The sequence below is a fragment of the Nelumbo lutea genome, chromosome 1 (genome assembly GCF_056320005.1).
Source record: "Nelumbo lutea isolate HS-2025 chromosome 1, American lotus-T2T, whole genome shotgun sequence".
Classification (NCBI taxonomy): Eukaryota; Viridiplantae; Streptophyta; class Magnoliopsida; order Proteales; family Nelumbonaceae; genus Nelumbo; species Nelumbo lutea.
The window spans coordinates 171061238-171075704 of NC_142684.1; the positions used below are offsets into that span (position 1 = coordinate 171061238).

The window sequence follows — 14467 nt, forward strand, 5'->3', positions numbered from 1 at the left end:
CTCCCCCTCCCTTAAGAATGTGAATTCATTCCAGCCGATTTCAACTTTGATTCTGATTCCCATTTGAACCAAACAGACTGGGATAAGCCATTCCGGTTCCAATTAAGGGATTTCGGTTCCAATTCTGATTCTGACTATGAACCCAACAGACCATGGTTTTTTTATTGAAAGACCAAAAGTAATGTAATATGTTTAAATGTTAAACGAGTACTATATATTATACTATTGTTGTATATATAATTACAGATTATTAATTCGGTTTAATTTGGTTCATAGTCTGGTCTGATTTTTGAAATTCAGAAAATCAGACCGAACCAGAAAAATAAGGTCTGAGAAATGATCAAACGAGACTAAACCGCCGATTTCAGTTTGGCTGTCTACTCCATGTCAATAGAAGTTGAAATATACGTTTCTTTTAATTTGCCATCTGTTGTACTCTCAAATTCATCGAGAAAGCGAAAACATACCATCAGTAATAGATAAATATACAATTTAAATACTTTTAATACGAAACAACATCTTCCTTTCATCTAACCACTATTAATTAAAATAATACAACAAACATATATAAATATGTAGAAATACAAACAACGTAGGTATAGGCCAAACCCAAAAGTCCAGAAACATGAACTTTGGCTCACGATCCTCGGCCTTATGCAGAACCATGCTTGGTGGTTGTCAACCAACTTTCTGATGTCGAGCCTGTATCTAAATATGCCATCACCCTTGGCTCATCAGCTCTGAGGTTCCTGTGGTTTGAACTTCAATCTCAACCCACCTAATAAGGAGATTAAAATAAAATAAGCCTATTTTTTCACCAATAGGTGGACGTTTACTACGTCAACAGTATGTTAAATAGTGCTTCTTATCAATAATTTGGTCTCAAAGTTTAATTTGGTGATTTGACTTCTGCACTCCCAAACATTCTAAAACTATTTTAATTATCATTTAAGTTATCTTTCTACCACATGCTTTTCTTCAATATTTTTAGCTCTCAGTTCTTTGTATATATTTATCTGCTATTGTTTACTTTTTTTTCCTCTCCGCATTACTGTAACTATCCTTAATTATGTTTTCTTGTTTCATCTGGTTTCCTCTTTCTTGTTCTACCATTTTGGGTCAAGCCACTTTTTTCCTTTATTAATTATTTGATTAATTCTAATTACTTGGCCGGCCCACCCACCCTAAACATATCTCCTCATTCAAGTGGGTTTAAATTAAACAAGTATCTTCGTCACAAGCAAAACAAAGATCAAAGGAAGAAGAAATTGTATGCAACTATACAAGGATCGGTGCTGGAATAATGGACCACAGGCACCACACAGGACACAGCACAGCAGCGAGTAGTTGAGTCTTGACAACTTCTTGAACTTGCCTCATCTTGCACTTACCCCAACAAATTAGATGATGTATGTAGGTCCAGTGTAATCTTAGTTTCGCCTCTTCCTAAGTATAGTTTAATCCCAAAATCTTTGTTAGTTCAGAATGAATTGTTTTGTTGCCTCAAGAATTTAGCAGACCTTTATCGATTCCATTTCATGCACAGGGCTTCTCGACACCTTCTTTTTTATATAGATATATTTGCCCTTTCTGTTTCTGTGGGGGAATAATGATTCGAATTTCAACCACCATACCATCTCTAATATAAAATAAAATGGTGAGCCCTGTAAATGAAGAGTTTCATCATCGGTGCGGAAGAGGAATTAATCCTCTGTGAATGACGAGACTTGAGAGAGACCCATTACCCACAATGGCCTAAATCTTTGTTTATAACTTAAAATAAATCAGCCCGCTTTTCCCATGGAAGAAATATAATTAAACATACAACAAATGTAATACCGTTTTTGGTGAGGGTAGAAGCCACATTTCCTTCCCACTCTCTTTTTTTATTAAAAAAAAAGGAAAGAGATATCGATGAACGTAATGATATATGCTATAAGCTTTCTAACATATATGCAATCTCTATCATGCCAGTGCAAATGGGCATACAAGGAAAATTCTACTTAGTCGATGATAATTCCAAACCCTAAAAAAAACCCAATTGGTGTTATATATCCTTGTTGATTGTATCTAAGTCAAAATTTCTTTATTCCAACAACCCAAGAGCAGATTTAGTCCCCAAGCAGTTGTTATCCCTGTTTCCCCCTCCCCCCTCATTTTTAAAATGGGAAAGAGATTTAGTCAAGGTTTTATTTTTTAATGACAATGATTTGTCTAATAATTAATCATTAATTGCTAGTATATATATATATATATATATATAAAGCTCAATCCCTCTCCGCAGTTATCAAGCCACCAAAATGGGAAGCAGATCTCTGAGTTTAGCCTTCTGGGTTCTCTTGTCTCTGCTTCTATTCTTCTCTGGCCCATCTCATCAGCAAGGCCTTCCACCTCTTCCAAACCCAAGACTCCTGAATGCCTACACGGCTCTCCAGGCATGGAAACATGTAATTCTGTCGGACCCAAAGAACTCCACTGCAAATTGGTATGGCCCTCATGTCTGCAACTACACTGGCGTCTTCTGTGCACCAGCCCCAGATGATCCCTATATAAAAACAGTTGCTGGGATTGATCTCAACCATGCCGACATCGCTGGTTCCTTGCCGGAGGAGCTCGGCCTTCTTACCGACCTCGCCCTCTTCCACATCAATTCCAATCGCTTTTGCGGAACCATCCCCGAGAGCTTTAAAAACATGCATCTCCTTTACGAGCTCGATGTTAGCAATAACTGGTTCACAGGTCCATTCCCTTCTGTGGTGCTTTGCCTCCCTTCACTCAAATACCTTGACATCCGATACAATCAATTCGAAGGTGAAGTTCCCACCCGCCTCTTCGACTTGAATCTCGATGCAATCTTCATAAACAACAACAGGTTTAAGTTCACCCTTCCGAAAAACATTGGTAACTCTCCGGCATCTGTGCTTGTCATGGCGAATATTCAAGTTAGCGGTTGCCTGCCTTCAAGTTTGGGCAATATGACTGGAACGCTCGATCAGATTATTCTCATGAATATGGGTCTACGTTCTTGTATCCCGCCGGAGATTGGATATCTGAAGAACGTAACGGTTTTCGACGTTAGCTTTAACAACTTGACGGGGCCATTGCCGGAGACCATAGGAGAGATGAAGAAACTGGAACATCTGAACGTGGCTCACAATAAACTGATCGGTGAGATCCCGGAGAGCATATGTGCCTTGCCGAGGTTGAAGAACTTCACCTTCTCGGATAATTACTTCTGCAGTGAACCACACCTCTGTCTCAAGCTAAAGCATAAGGACGACAAGAAGAACTGTATTCCATATCGACCAAAGCAACGGCCACCAGAGGAATGTAAGGCTTTCCTTGACCACCCTGTACATTGCGATTCATTCGGGTGTTCACCACCACCACCGCCTCCTCCTCCACCACCTCCGCCTCCACCGATTCATTACTAGTATCCATGAGTCATGACCAGCCCTAAAATTGTGTGAGATTGTGAAGTCGTCATTATCTCTTGGTTTGAATTGTTTGAATTGTTCAGTTTATATTCTTACAATAATCGATAAAAAGAGAACCCCCCCACCTCCAGTTCTTAGTGATAGAAAAATTAGGTGGTGCTTTTCAGTGTGAACCGAGCAAATACGTAGCCGTTTTTACTTGTAATAGAAGTTGACTTCAAGTAAGGTGTCTGTTGTACATGGTCATGATCAATCTGAGTCATTCACCGCATTCAATTCCCCTGAATGGGGCCATATGTATAATCCAAATATATTTATGCATGGTGGTGATTGATGAATTGAATAATATTCATAGTTTAATTATTCTAATAATGATCTCTGTCCTCCCAACTGCTTATTTTTTCTATATACATTAGTTATATATTATAATTATATAGCTCAATCAATACCTTTGCAATGAGGTTCGAGGAAATTAGTAATGGCATCTATTATGGGCCATAACTAATGTTTTTGGACTTTGGACTTTTGGGGTGGTTGAGAGAACACGCTCTACACCAGAGCCGCCAGCCCATGAGCCTATCCCCCTGGTCCAATTTGGTGTGGTCGTTTACTTTTCATTTCCATTCCATGCATGGATTACGATTGATATCTAGCTGGGCTGCACTATCCCTCATTTTGCTTTTGATTTTTTTTTTTTTTTTTGCTCTCTCTTCTTCCTACTAAAAAACAAAAAAAAAAAAGAAAATACTCTAATTTATAAATAATTAGCATTAAACAGAAAAAAAAATCCTCACCTGTTTATTATATGAAGTTTATGGTTGATGATTGTCCTTTCCATTCCATCACCTCTATAAAAATAAAATAGACAAGAATGAAGTTGAGGGAATAATACATAATTAGCTAAGGATCCGTTGTCACAGCTATTATAATAATGGGAAAATGACTTTGACCCTCTCTCACAAAAATAAAACCTTCCGTTGAAAATTCAATCGCTAAAAACAGTACTAAAACCAAAATACCACTGCAACCCCCTCTATTTGGCAGACGTGATATACGTCAGTTATCTCTCAATTCTTTGATCATAATGCCCAAATAAAACTCATTGATCCAAACACCACTTATGCAAAACTTTGGATATATGATTCACATGCCCATAACTTAGTCTTTTGATTTTTTCTTGTAAATTATTATTTTTTTTGTAAAATAATTTATAAATTAAAGGTGCACGTATGAATCTGTAATTTTCTGTTGCCAAAAGAAAATCCAGCATTTATTCAATGCTTAGATGAAGTAATCCAATAATTGGTGTTTTTGAACACGGGTTATAACTCATCCACCCATCTAAAAAGAACATTTTTTTCGAAAAAAAAAAAGAGAAATGAATTAGATATCATAGCTAAAGCATCTAATACATTTTGGCTGCTAACATTTGCCATCTACTAATATATATTCACAAGTTTTATATGCTAGTTCATGGGCAGTGAAGTTTAAATTTCTACATACATATTTGATAGATATCGATTCAAAATTAGGGATGTAATTGATTGGATTCAGATCGGGTTCATCAAAATGTGCATCGCTGATCGGAATTTAAGACCTTGGATTCAAATTCAAATCTTAATGGATTCGGATCGGATCCGGATTTAATTCGATTTGATTCTACTTTGATCTTTTTTTTTTAATGTCAAAAAGTTTTAAATACTTATCGACTTAACATACTAAATTTATTAGATATATAAATTCATATATAATATAATATTATAATTTTAAATATAATCATATAAATTTATATATAATTAATAAATATTATAATAAATGAGTTTTTATCGATCTCTCCATCCGAGAAATCAATATTGCCATTAACCTCGTACGAAAACTGAAATCCACTTAAATCCAATTAATAAATCAGTATTTATTTTCAACTCCACCCCGTGTATACGTCACATACTTTTGTACGAAAATGCTCCTTCTTATTTAAAACCATATTCCTTCATGTTTGAGAGGCTAAAGGCACCGACTGCCTCTATGCCCTCGTTGTTGAGCTGATGGGTGATCAGAAGGTGTCGGGATGCTCGATGGGTGAATGACAGTAGGAGGGAGTGGGTTTGGTGGTCATTAAACCCCTCCACACCCGTCGGAGTGGCCTCCGGACGATTCTGCCATTTTTGAGAAGCAATCCTGAGGGGGGTATGGGGATAGATAGGCAGCAGAACCACCTCCACGGGTGGGGAGAGGTCCCCTATACGTCCCCAGAGGAGGTAGAGATGCCCCTGGCCAACGGGAAAGGCCAATGGTGGGAATGGTGCTTTTGCAAAACCACTGTTTCCCACCATTGCCCCGGGCCATTAGGCCAATAGGCGATCAGAAGGCGTCGGGATGCTCGGTGGGTGAGTGGCAAAAGGAGGGAGTCGGTTTGGTGGCCATCGAACCCCTCCACACCCGTCGGAGTGGCCTCCGAGTGATTATGTCATTTCCAAGAAATGGTCCCAGGGGGTGCAGGGGTAGACAAGCGAAGGAACCACCTCCATAGGTTGGGGAGAGGACTCCTAGACATCCCTAGAGGAGGTGGAGATGTCCCAAGCTAACGAGGAATGCCAACAGTGGGAAACGGTGCTTTTGCAAAACAACTATTTTCCACCGTCGACATGGGTTGTCGAGCCGATGGGCGATCGGAAGGTATCGAGATGCTCGGTGGGTGAGTGGCAGTAGGAGGGAGTGGGTTTGGTGGCCATCAAACCCCTCCGCACCAGCCCGAGTGATTCTGCCATTTCTGAGAAATAGTCTTGGAGGGGGGTGCGGAGGTAGATGGGCGGCGGAACCACCTCCACGGGATGGGGAGAGGTCTCCTAGATGTCAACAAAGGAGGCAGAGATGCCTCGGGCCAACGGGGAAGGTCAATGGTGGGAAGTAGTGCTTTTGAAGAACCACCATTTCCCACCGTCAACCCAAGACATTAGGCTGATGGGCGACCGGAAGGTGTTGGGATGCTCGGTGAGTGAGTGGTATTAAGAGGGAGTGGGTTTGGTGGCCATCGAACCCCTTCGCACACGCCAAAGTGGCTATCGGGTGATTCTACCGTTTTCGAGAAGTAATCCAAAGGGGGGGTGTGAGGCTAGACAGGTGGCGGAACCACACCACGGGGTGGGGAGAGTTCTCCTAGATGTCCGCAAAGGAGACAGAGATGCCCCGAGCCAACGGGGAAGGTTGACAGTGGGAAATTGTGCTTTTGCAGAACCACTGTTTCCAACCGTTGACCCAGGCCATCGGGTTGATGGGTAACCGGAAGGTGTTGGACTGCTCGGTGGGTGAGTGGTAGTAGGAGAGAGTGTGTTTGGTGGCCATTGAACCCCTCCGCACCCGTCGAAGCGACCTTCGGGTGATTCTACCATTTTCAAGAAGCAGTCCCAGAGGGAATGCGGGAATAGACGGCTGGTGGAACCACCTCCACAGGGTGGGTACAAGTCTCCTAAACGTCCCCAGATGAGGCGGAGATGCTCCAGGCTAGGGATGGATATGAGCCAAGCCGAGCCGAATATTTAGGTATTCAAATTCAGCTCGATACAAAATTACAATGCTCCGAACTCGGGCTCAAACTCGATTCGAATTGAAAATGCGAGTTGGAGCTCAGCTCGAATGAAAAAGCTATATATTCGAGCTCGAAGAAAAAAAAAATAAGCTCGATTCGGTTCAGGCTCTATTTAAGACAAAAAAAAAAAAAACTCGATTCGGTTGAGGTCCTATTTAAGAAAAAAAAAATAGGGATTCTAGTTATGACAAAAGGGTAGTGAAGCATGAGGTAAATCCGCCGTAGGGGAAATGCCTTTGATGCATTTTTTATGACAAAACTGCCCCTCTTCCTCTTTTTTTGCAAAATGTATTGAAAACCCAAAGAAATCTCTCCGCCTTTCTCGACTGAAGCTTTTGAAACCCCATTGTTCTTCTTCCTAAAGAAATGAAAAACTATAAAAAATCTTAGTCTTCTCTCCAAAATTGAAAATAAACCCTATTATAGCCTTCATTCTTCGTATGAAACCCTGTTCATCTTTTTGTTGCTAGTAAACTCCAGCAGCTGCAATCCAAGAGCTTCTTCCCAAGAAGCTCCCGACGGTGAATTTTTGGGCGTTAGCCTTGCTCATGACGTAAAAACCTGCCCAGTTTTTGTTGCTCGTGACATCAGCCTTGGCCACGCGAAGGCCGGTGACGCTGCCGTAACAGCTAAGAAAGTATAGCATTACACAACCGACGTCACTGCGCAGGGCGAGCTCGCTCGCCAGGTAGAGGTCTCCTCCTGGTAATCTGATTTCGCTGGAGGGGACATAGATGATGTGGGTGATGTACTGATGTATCCTACTAGTCTCCCCCATTCCTTGATGCAGGCAAGGCTTGCTTCCAGCGCCATCTCCAGTACTGCTGGGTTTGCTATTTCGAGCCTTTGCTTGATCGTTGGTGAGCCCTCTGTTGTCAGTTCTAGGTACTTGTCTAAAATCTCCTTGGAGCAACAGCCACCGCCTGAGAGATGGTCTTGTTATTACCAGACCCATCTGCGGCCACCACAACACCAGCTCGTAAAGCTGCACTGGGTGATTGAAGAAGCTTCCAGCGCCATCTCCATCTCCAGTACTGCTGGGTTTGCTATTTCGAGTCTTTGCTTGATCGTTGGTGAGCCCTCTGTTGTCAGTTCTGGGTACTTGTCTAAAATCTCCTTGGAGCAACAGCCACCGCCTGAGAGATGGTCTTGTTATTACCAGACCCATCTGCGGCCACCACAACACCAGCTCGTAAAGCTGCACTGGGTGATTGAAGAAGCTTCCGATTTGCAGCAGAGACCCATGTCGGGAAGCCATCAGAAAGCAAACGGCGATTACCACCTTCATCAATGAAGAGAGAGTGAGTATATTTCCTAATTTCTAAGAACAGTCTAGAGTAGGAGGTTTTTAACGGAGAGGGTAATTTTGTCTTGATATAAATTCAATGTATATGTCATACGGTGAATACACGTCATATATCAGTGCCCCTATCTGATATTTTTTTTTAAAAAATGCCTTAATATTTTCAAAGGATCATACCTTGAATGACATTAAGAGTGAAAAGTTACCTCTATCGGTTATAAGACTGCTGCAACCCCATTAACTTTCCAAAAACAAACTAGATATTAGAATGATTAGGGATAGAGTTTATTATGCAATTATTAATGTTGATGAGAGCCAATCAGTCGTTTTAAGTTTGAACTCTCAGAGCTGTACCAACGACAAAGAAAAACCCAAAATCAAAAAAAAAGAAGAAGAAAGACTGAAACTAAGAGAGTGAGGTGACAATACCGTCGACTGTGAGAGATTGAGAAGGTAAGAGACTTGACTGAGAACTGTGCCTGTGAGTACCGCCGGTCCGTCGGGCGTCAGCTAATTAAGAGTACCGTCGGTTCGCAGTTGCAGAGTTGCAGCCTCGCAGTCGCAGCACAGGGAGAGGGAGGGTTGAACTTGAAAGTTGAAACAAGGGTTTTCTACTTTTCTTCGCTCAATGCTTGCTTGTTCCGATTTCCGAACAAGGGTTTTCTTCGCAGTCGCAGACTCGTAGCTCGTAGAGTCGCAGGTCGTAGAGCAGGGAGAGGCAGGGTTGGAAAGTTGAAACAATGGTTTTCGTTCGATTGATTTTTCATTTTTTTCTCTCTTTTTGTGGTTTGGTAATTGCGTTTTTAGAATGTGAATGAGACCACCATACATCTGTATTCCACACCAATAAGATTTTTTATATAGGCTCGACTAGGCTCGCGAGCTTGGCTCGAATAAGATACAAGCGATGTATGGAGCTCAAATTCGGTTCGGACCTCACCTTGGTCTGAGCTGAGCCGAGCTCAAATAGTTCGTGAAAATTTCAGTATGTTTCCACCCCTACCCCGGTCCAACGAGAAATGTCGATGGTGGGAAATGATGCTTTTGCAAAACCAATGTTTCCCACCGTCGACATGGGCGATCGGAAGGTGTTGAGATGCTCGGTGGATGAGTGACAGTAGGAGGGAGTGGGTTTGGTGGCCATTGAACCCCTCTGCACCTACCCGAGTGGCCTGCAATTGATTCTACCATTTCTGAGTAGTCCCAGAGGGGGGGTGCGAGGCTAGACAGGCGGCGGAACCACCACCACGGGGTGGGGAGAGTTCTCCTAGATATCCCCAAAGGAGACAGAGATGCCCCGGCCCAACGGGGAAGGGTGACGGTGGGAAATGGTGCCTTTGCAGAACCATCGTTTCCAACCGTCGACCTAGGCTGTCGGGTTGATGGGCAACCGGAAGGTGTTGGACTGCTCGGTGGGTGAGTGGTAGTAGGAGAGAGTGGGTTTGGTGGCCATTGAACCCCTCCGCACCCGCCGAAGCGGCCTTCGGGTGATTCTGCCATTTTCAAGAAGCAGTCCAGGAGGGGGTGCGAGGTAGACAGCCGATAGAACCACCTCCACGAGGTGGGTACAAGTCTCTTAGACGTCCCCAGAGGAGGCGGAGATGCCCCGGGATAGGGGTGATACGAGCCAAACTGAGCCAAATATTTGGATATTCAAACTCAATTCGATATAAAATTACAAACCTCAAATTCGAAGTCGAGCTCGATTCAAACTGAAAATGCAAGCTCAAAATCAGCTCGAATGAAAAAAGTATATATTCAAGCTCAATAATGATCCGAGCCTATTCGAACTCGAACTCGAGCTGTAATGAACCTGTGGCATCTATTTAAGAAAAAAAAAAAAAAAAACTCGATTCGGTTCAGGCTCTATTTAAGAAAAAAAAATAGGGATTATAGCACAAAGAGGTAACTTTTAACCTCTATTAGCAACAACAAATATCATAGACAAGGCATCTTTTGCAAGGTAATATCACAAAAGGGCAGTAAAGCATGAGGTGCATCCGCCGTAGGGGAAATGCCTTTGATGCATTTTTTATGACAAAACTGCCCCTCTTCCTCTTTTTTAGCAAAATGTATCGAAAACCCAAAGAAATCTCTCCGTCTTTCTCTTCCTCTTAATCGACTGAAGCTTTTGAAACCCCGTTGTTCTTCTTCCTAAAGAAATGAAAAATTATAAAAAATCTTAATCCTCTCTCCAAAATTCAAAATAAACCCTATTATACCCTTCATTCTTCGTATGAAACCCCGTTCATCTTTTTGTTGCTAATAAACTCTGGCAGCTGCAATCCAAGAGCTTCTTCCCAAGAAGCTCCCGACGGTGAATTTTTGGGCGTTAGCCTTGCTCATGATGTAAAAACCTGCCCAAGTTTTGTTGCTCGTGACATCAGCCTTGGCCACGCGAAGGCCGGTGATGCTGCCATAACAGCCAAGAAAGTATAGCATTACACGACCGATGTCACTGCGTAGGGCGAGCTCACCCGGTAGAGGTCTCCTCCTGGTAATCTGATTTCGCTGGAGGAGACATAGACGATGTGGGTGATGTACTGATGTATCCCACTGGTCTCCCCCATTCCTTGATGTAGGCAAGGCTTGTGATGGTGCGCGATCTGGTCACTCCTAGCTGGAAGTGGCTTTGCTCCTAGCTGGCGACAGACGAGAGGCACCTAAGAGGAAGAAGATGAAGGATCCCGGGGGAGTTCACCCGGCGGGAACACTCCGACGATCAAGTTAGTAAACTAGGAGAGCAAAAGAGAGAGAGAGTGTAGAGAAATGAAAGGGCTAAGAGTGATGATCACACGATCCCTTCACCCCTGGGGGTCGACATGTCATGTGCAACCGCCTCCCGAATCTCTGCTGCGGCGATCTTCTATCAAATAACGGCTTGGCGTGGCTGGCCATTATCTATCAGAGCTATGCTAGCGGGCAATGGTAATCGTTGCAGAGTACGGTCCTGCCAAACGCCGCCATGCGAGAGACATGGGTGCAGCCTGGCAGGTATGGTCTTCAGGCCGTGAATCTCCCATGATACGTCGAGCTACTCTGTCGCAAGCTACCTCACACCAAGCTACTGGTGATGTGCTGAGGTGCTTCTCCGAGGAGGGTCTCTGAGAGCCTAAGTTTAGGCAGGAGTGAACTGATCCTAGTTAGGGGCTGATGAGCCTAACCCGAGGTGTCTTCAGCTCGGAGTGCTCCCTACTTGGGAGTCTTAGCTCGGGGTGCTACCTACTTGTGAGTCTTAGCTAGGGGTGTCGAAGTATCATCTTGCAGCGAGCTGCCACTTCGGGCGAGCTGTCAAGCTAAGTCGTACCAAGCTCGTTATGCTGAGTTGTCATTTATGTCGGGTCATGTCCACGTGTCCCCTTATTATGAGGTCGGACCAAATCACCCTCCATCATTTGCCCCCCGCTCCCTAGGCTAGGGGTCTTGACCTAGTGTGGGGATTTCATGACGTGACAGGTGGATTTGGCTCGAAGTCCAGGTCACCTAGTCAGATAGTTCGCTGGTCGGACTTGTTCGCTGCTTGGCTCAATCAAGGATAACCCGGATTCTGTACAGTTCACGCGCAGACGTCACGTGATCTATAGACTCTGCGGATGCTAAAAAATGCGCTAAACTGATTTCACCTCAGGGATCACGTAGCTGATTTTCTTGAGAGCCGTTGGATCGCCTTGATCCTAACCGTTGATTCTCGGATATAGTGGCTATAAATAGGGGGACCCGAGTCATTTTCTCCACCATAAGTTCACTAGCGTTCACTCGGAGGTCGTGCCTAAAATCCTCAGCTTGGGTTCTCCAGCTTGTCAACTTCCTAGTTCGGTCATTTTCCCTTGGTGAGTTTCCCTATCTCCTGTTTTTTCCAATTCGTTTCAGTTCATAGTTATGCTAGACCATAGCTTTGATAGTCTTCTAGATGAGCCCGAGGTGGGCACCTCGGCTCAATTAGGTGTCTCTGAAGAACAGTCAACTTATGAGACACGGGAGGCCTCGGATAACCCAGTGTCCTCCTCACATCGAGTTCAGGTACCGAACAAGTTCGGTCCCCAACTATGACCGTAGAGAGACTTAGGGCCCTGATACGTCAATATAATCTTCCAAGGGAGTATTTCTATAATCTTCCAACGGGTAACTTCCCTTGGGAACACGGTCACGATGAGATCGTGATTTTCGGAGAACAGATTGCGGTTGGGCTTCGTCTTCCTCTGTACCCCCTAATCATAGAGGTCTTAAAGTTTTTCAACGTCACCATAGACCAACTTCACCCGAACTCCATTCAAAGCTCGAGCAGCTACCCACTGCATGGTAGTAAGTCTTGTTTAAGCTTTGATTCCTGCATGTGTAGCCTTTCTGGTACTAACCAACACTCTTGGCAGGTGAACAACGTCGTGCACACCCTGACCTACCATTCTGAGCAGCACTTAAAGTGGGCCCTAGCTACCAAGAGTTCGTCTTGTGAGGCCCATACCGAGCTGAAATTAGCCTGCGGCCAGATTCACCAGCTAGAGAGCAATGCACTAGCTCAAAAAGAGTTAATCAAGTCGCTAATGTTGGAGAAGGAAGACCTACTACGCAAGGTGGAAAACCTTGAGACAGATAAAGGAGGTCTGAGGCGCCAAGTAGAGAACCTCAAGCTGGATGTCAAGGAGCAGACTGAAATCTTTCTTTAGTCCATGGAGGAGGCCAAAGTCAAGGCCGTCCAAGATTATAAGAGCTCGGAGGAGTTCAAGGGAGAGTTGGCCGAGGCTAGGGCGGAGGGCTACCGCAAAGGCTTCAATCTCAGTAGGTGGCTGATCAAGCATTAATTCCCGCAGCTCGATGTGAGTGCCATCATTACCTCAATATCACAAAGTAGGTAGCCCTTGAAGCTGCTGAAGACCTAGACTCAGAAGCGGAGAGCGACAGTGACGACATTGCAGGGACCAATGCCGATGACAAGGCTGGCTCCTCTGCCGAGGCTTCGGGCAAGAGCAACGAGTTTCCCAAGTAGTTTTTGCATTGTGAGCTTGCAAGCTCAGCTTCTTTTTCTCCTTTCCCCCTTTTGTAATGAACTCTTTATAATGAAATACAATTTTTGTTAAGTGTTATGCAATTGATCTTCTAGCCAGGGTGATTTTTTCCAAATTGTTGAACTATCGAGCTATATGACCGAAGTAGGGGTTCCTTAGCTGTTACCCCGAACTGTCACTGGGTGCTTAGAGGCAACTTCACTAGGTGTACGCCAAAATGAGCGACATTGTAGGGTGTATGCCCGACCTATCTGCGCACTAGTTACCTCGCCAATGTCGAACTGCCTAGTGCCCGAGCTATCATAGGTGCTCATACCCGAGCTACCTATTCCTTAGGCATTTTTAGAGTACTTTGCCTATGTCGAACTGGCGACTAGGTCTTTGGTGGTGCCGAGGTCTTTTGTTAACTCGGCATTTTAGCTCTTAGGTTGGGGGAGCGACTCATAGTCCACGCTCTTCTGGAGTTCGCCTAGGCCGAGGAGGCGACTGGGTCTTGTATGGTGTTTAGGTTCTTTTATTATCTTGACATTTTGGCCCTTAGGCTCTAGGAGCGACCCGTGGTCCACTTGCTTCTGAAGCTCACCCATGCCAAGGAGGCGACTAGGTCTTATATGGTGCCGAGGTTCTTTTATTAGTTTGGCACTTTGGCCCTTAGGCTCAAGGAGCGACTCGTGGTCCACTCACTTCTGGAGTTCGCCCATGCCGAAGAGTTAACTAGGTGCTGAGGTCTTTTGTTAGCTCGGCGTTTTAGCCATTAGGCTAGGAGAGTGACTTGTAGTCCACTCTCTTTTGGAGTTTGCCCGTGCCAAAGAGCTGACTGGATGCCGATGACTTTTGTTAGCTCGGCGTTTTAGCCCTTAAATTGGGAGAGCGACTCGAAGTCCACTCCGCTTTGGAGTTCGCCCATGCCGAAGAGGCGACTGGGTCTTATAGTGCCGAGGTCATTGCCAGTTCAGCACTTTTGGCCCTTAGGCTGTGGGAGTGACTCGAAGTCCACTCCGCTTTGGAGTTTGCCCATGCCAAGGAGGTGATTGGGTCTTATATGGTGCCAAGGTTTAGCTCGGCACTTTGGCCCTTAGGCTCGATGAGCGACTTGAGGTCCACTCCGCTCGGTAATTATAGGTAATATTGCCTTAGA

General features: G+C 44.3%; 1 long non-coding RNA gene and 1 pseudogene across 1 annotated transcript; one reads left to right on the forward strand and one right to left on the reverse strand.

Moving 5' to 3' along the window:
- The first annotated feature begins 2300 nt into the window (after positions 1-2300).
- On the forward strand, positions 2301-3775 carry LOC148879158 (leucine-rich repeat extensin-like protein 6 pseudogene; annotated as a pseudogene).
- A 3402-nt stretch (positions 3776-7177) lies between these two features.
- Positions 7178-9155, reverse strand: LOC148879159 (uncharacterized). The gene is made up of 2 exons (XR_016104138.1): positions 8756-9155; positions 7178-8305 (listed from the first exon to the last, which is right to left on the reverse strand). It is a non-coding gene; the product is annotated as an uncharacterized LOC148879159 (long non-coding RNA).
- Positions 9156-14467: the final 5312 nt, after the last annotated feature.